Consider the following 6,000-nt stretch of genomic DNA (forward strand, 5'->3'; position numbering starts at 1 on the left):
TAATTGTATAAATCCTTCAAACAAATTTTGTTGTATTAACATGAGTGACATTTCATACTTAGCTAAAAGTGGTGTTATGTACTTATTCTTTATACTTAAGAAAATAAAAAGATAGTTAGGAGTGACTTTATATACTTGTTGTAAGCCAAAAGTATCAATAAGAATACTTGTAATTATTTATTAATTAGTGGAACCATTTATAGTTGTTAAAGAAGAACTAAACATAGCTTAGGTTGTGAACTAGTATAAAAAAACAATAATGTTTACTTTATTTCTACTATGTGTGTATAAGCCATTTGTATTTTTATAAACATTTGTGGAAATATTTGTGAACATATTCTAAAACTATTAGACGAGCCTCATACACCATCTAATAGACGACTTGCTGCAAAAAGTTTTCCAAAATGTTTTTGTAACTTATATTCAACATCTCTTCTAGAGCTAACCTTTTATTTTAGTTGGTATCAGGGTTACATTGGAGTTATTTCTTTGTAGAATGGGAGGAAAAGATGCAAAAGTTGTAATGGAAAATGAATGATAGACAATAAATAGACCATCTTTGTTTAAAGGTAAATAATTCAACTACTAGAAGTCCTTGTCGCATCAAAATGATGAATGGTGAAGGATGACCAATATATTCTTGTACATTATTAAAATGAGCATTTCCCATAACCTCATGGATAAACGAGAAGAAGCAACAATACTTGTTGAATTCCAAGGCATGAAACGCTCTTATGTGTGTCTTATCAAAAGAAGAATACTCAAAAGTGCACGTCTTCAAAAGAGCAATCAAGACGGGACACTCTTACTATCTCGTATGAGGGTTTTATGGATGTAAAATTTAATAAATTCAATTTGCTTACTCGATAGTAAGAATTAGGCCATAAAGAAGCTGAAGTTTGTTCATCGTCTATTCTCAATAAATGAGATGTGTTTAAGTCCTCAAGGACTAACAAAAAATATCCAAGTTTATCTAGGTATTACTTGTTATGATCAAAACTACGAGTATTTAGACAAGACTCTTGTATTAATACTTCAGTGTCTTATAATGTGACTAGGAGTCTATATCATAAAAACCTTTTATGCTTTGTAAAGGAAGTCAAAATATAACACAATATTGGAATAAACTAGTATAAAAATAAGATTAGTTTTTTCCCTACAGAGATTAGGGATGGCAATGCGGGTCGGCTCGCAGCCCGCTATTAGTGTAGAAGATTGTCGACTAGACGAATTTAGAGAGAGACTATGTCTATATATTATATCCTTGCCGTGAAAGTATGTGTATAAATTCTTCAAACAACTTTTTGTTGTATTAGCATGAGTGACATTTCATACTTAGTTAAAAGTGTGGTGTTATGTACTCATTCTTTATATTTAGGATAGTTAGGAGTGAATTTATATATTTATTGTAAGCTAAAAGTAGCAATAAGAATACTTGTAATTATTTATTAATTAGTGGAACCCTTTATAAGCCAATTGTAGTTTTATAAACATTTATAAAAATATTTGTGAACATATTCTAAAAGTATTAGATGAGCCCCATACACCATTTAATAGACGACTTGCTGCAAAAAGTTTTCCAAAATATTTTTATAAGCTATATTCAACATCCCTTCTAGAGCTAACCTTTTATTTTAGTTGGTATCAGAGAATACATCTTGGAGCTAGTTCTTTATAGAATAGGAGAAAAAGATACAAAAGTTGTAATGGAAAATAAATGATAGACAATAAATAGATCACCTTTGTTTAAAGGTAAATAATTCAATTACTAGAAGTAAAGGATAATTGCTTTCTTTTAAGTCTTGCCGCATCAAAATGATGAATGGTGAAGGATAACCAATATATTCTTGTAGATTATTAAAATTAGTCTTTTTTCCATAACCTCGTGGATAAACGAAAAGAAGCAGCGATACTTGTTGAATTCCAAGGTATGAAACTCTATTATGTGTGTTTTATCAGAAGAAGAATACTCAAAAGTGCACGTCAAGGAGTAAACAAGATGAGACATTATTATCACGATGAGAGTTCCATGGATGTAAAATTTAATAAATTCAATTTGCTTACTCGGTAGTAAGAGATTAAATATTTTGATAAGATAATCTCGAAAACCATCAAACAAAAAAGAATTAGGCTATAAAGAAGCTCAAGTTTGTTCATCGTCTATTATCAATAAACAAGATGTGTTTAGGTCCTCAATGACTAACAAAAAGGACCCATGTTTATCTAGGTATTATTTTTTATGATCAAAACTACGAGTATTTGGACAAACACTCTCGTATTAATACTTCGGTGTCTTATAACGTGAATACTTATCTATATTAAAAAACCTTTTATGCATTGTAAAGAAAGTCAAAATATAACGCAATATTAGAATAAACAAGTATAAAAATTATGTCTCTTTTATTTCATTCATGACATTTGTATTATTAGTCTTAATTGTCTTTTTCAATCTATTTGCAAAAAAAAAAGAGAGAAAATTTTTCAATTAACATACAACCATATTATATTGTCTCTTTTCAACCATCTTGCAAAAGTCTTCAAAGGTATTTTTAAGCTTTAATCTCTTTTAAACCTAATTTGTATCTCTTCAACATTAGTGTGTGGGAGTAGTATTTATCCATACATAGGTGATTTGCCCATCAAGCACCAATACCTTACGAAATCTTCCATATTAACAGAAGTTACACTACTAAAAATTAAATTACTTTTTTTCCCTATAGAGATAGTGACAATAAAAGTTGGAAACATGGTTAATCTTATTTAGTCATTACAATCTCTGGTTAGGTAAAGAAGCATCATGTTCCCATACTTTATCTTATTCAGTAATTGCAGTATCTGGTTAGGTAAAGGAAGTGTGGAGTGAAACCTTAGATAGACTATAGCTTCAGGAAAACTCTTTTTGCATGCTATTTCTTTTTTAAGTACGTTATAAAAGCAAAACAAAGAAAAATATTCAGCTTACAAGAATATGGAAAAAGTGCATGTGATTTGGTTTGAGTTCTTACGTGATTTCTTATTCTACTAATTAGGTATTCTATTCAAAGCAAAAGAAATGAAGTGATAAAAAGAGAACTGAGAAAGAATGGAGAAACTTGTACCACTTTGTAAGAGAATTGGAAGCAATGAGAATCTTGTTATGGATACTCAAAATGGGAGAATAAGTTCTCTTCAAAGGAATATCCACAGAAGCAGCAGAAAGACCATGAAAAACTTTAACTTTGCATGTGGGAGATAAATTGTAATTTTTATTTTCTATTTATACTTTCATGATCCAACTTTTTCATTAGATTCTTTGAGTTTTTTTAATTTGTAGAGGCCATTATTTTTTAGGAGTGTTATAGTAACATTATTTTTAGCTTTTTTTATTTAAAATTATAAAATTATAATAATAACAACACTACAAGAAAATCATGAAATAAAAATTAATTTTTAGAAAAAAAAATAATTAGTTGCTATAGTGATTAAATTAGATACTATTTTAGAGACTAAAAAAATTTTGGTTTCTAAATTAATTTCTATTATTGTTAAATACTTTCTAATTTGATGTCTAATTAGCAATCAAAGTTTTTCTACCAAATTTAGAATCTAAATAATTGGTAACAAAAACTTTTGTTGCTAATTAGACATCAATTTAGAAACAATTTAACAATAATAGAAACTAATTTAAAAATCAAAATTTTTTTAGTATCTAAAATTATCTCTAATTTAAATGATATAACAATTAATTATTTTTTGTCTCTAAAAATTGATTTTTATTTATTTTTTTAATAATAATAACTTTTCAGTACATTTCAATCAAATTCTATCTAATAAGTACTGGGAAAAAAGTCTATAGCTTAAAAGAAGGAGAAGAAAAAAGCGATTTGGACCTACTTTGTCTTTTAGCTTCAATAGTAATGGATGTCACCTAAATTTGCATTGCCTTGATGTTACCTTTCCATAGATAAGATTCCAACACTTTCTATAGTTCTTTAAATAGTTTTAGATGGAGAAATTAATTTTTTAAGTTCGAATTAATTAACATACAAATTAAAATAATTTTTAAAAAAATTATATGATACAAATTTTATAAATTAATTCATAAAAAGTTAATTTTAATTTTTTTTTCTTTTTTTTCTTTTTTTTGTATAAAAACAGAAATCACACCTTGCACCAGTAACCCAAGTACTGATAATTCTCCTTTCCTTCAATCATACACACAAAGATATGTACAACTTTTTTTTTTCATTATTCTTATCTATAATTTGAAATTTTCAATAAAGTGTAAAGTGAGAAATATTAAAACAATGTTAAATGTGATTTTGAGGTGACATAGGAATTGTTGAATTTGTGAAAGGTAGGTCTCACAAATCTTCATAAGGTAAATGATGTAACTATCAGTGGTACTACAATTTTATGGCATAGATAAGATCGTATTAAATATCTTTCAATAAATATTTTTATTAACACTACCTCATATTTTGCTTTTTACCTTATTATTTGTTTTCAAAAGTGTTTTGCTTTTATTAGGGTCTTATGTTTCAATATTAAGAATTTATTTCAAAGTATATATTATTAACTACAATGAAAAAAATGGCTTCTTTTATGCATCTATGATAAAGTTTATCTTTCATTAACTGCTTATTTTCTTTATTAAGATTCTGACAATTATATCAGTTTATTATGTTCAGTTTGTTTATAAAATTTTGAGAAGTATACATTGTCAATAAATTATTCATATATGAATTTAAGTTTAAATAGTATTGCATTTGGAGAAATGGTATGGTTAATTACTTATTTTTTTAATTAATTTTTTTAAAATGCAAGAAATACTCATTTAAGCTATTAATAATCTTATGGTAAAAAAAATTGTAAAAATCACTTATATTAAACTTCCAAAACATTGATTTTTATTTTCTTTATCAAACTAAAATCACATAATATTTGATTGTGTTAGCACTCACCAATATATAATGGCATGGTCCACATGTCCACCCATTCTAGATTTACAACCACTCCTTTCATGATAAAATTATGTTGCTTTTTCTCAATTTCCAATATAATAAGAAAATATTTATTTTCCAAAGAAAACCGATGATTAATTTAATTGTTTAAATTAGTAGAACTTAAAGATAACCTTCGAGAGGACATATACAAAAAATATAAAATCAAATAAAGTCAAATTCACATACTCAAATTCATTAACTACTAAGTCTTCTATTAAAAAAAAAAAAAGAAAACCTTAGATAATTTATGTAGATTTTGATAATCGTTATTATTAGAGCTTTTTGGAAGACATGTTTAATACTGTAAGAATTTTATAACATGCAAAATATGTTTAATTTTTTACTTTTAATTAAAATTAGTGGATTTTAGAAAAAAATATTAAATGTAACAAAAACAGATAACATTTAATTGCATTTGAGAAAAAAATGCGTTTCTGTATTACTTATTATTGAGAAAAGAAGATTACAAAGAATAGCTAAGGAACTAACAAAAACACATAAATGCGTTTGAAATCTTAGTGAAAAAATAGCAATGGTTAATGAACAAGAGATAACAAATATTGAGAAATTAATACCTCAAAAGACAGATTAAAAATTTCATTCCAAAACTTATTTAGTTACATATAAATTCTTTATAAATTTCTTATATTAAATCTCTAAAGAAACTAATAATTTTTTGAAAAAAAATAAAATTATTTCACATCATAAAAATCTGTTTTAATATTTTTCTCATTATGAAAAAAAAAATCAATTTTGTATTTTAATAAAGGAATGAAAAACATAGTTAACTATTTTTTTTAAAAACATATATATAATCAGATAAATATTTAAAATTTATTTATATCTCAGAAATTTATTATCAGTATAAAAAAATATATTTACGCGTAAAGATTTTTTTTTTTTTAATTTATCTTCTGCCCGGACATAATTTATTATGTGTTATAGTAATAAAATAAAATAAAATAAAATAAAAACATAAAAATGAGTATAAATTGTCTGAACGAGTGTATGAGAT

The sequence above is a fragment of the Phaseolus vulgaris genome, chromosome 9 (assembly GCF_051622355.1).
Source record: "Phaseolus vulgaris cultivar YP4 chromosome 9, ASM5162235v1, whole genome shotgun sequence".
Taxonomy (NCBI): domain Eukaryota; kingdom Viridiplantae; phylum Streptophyta; class Magnoliopsida; order Fabales; family Fabaceae; genus Phaseolus; species Phaseolus vulgaris.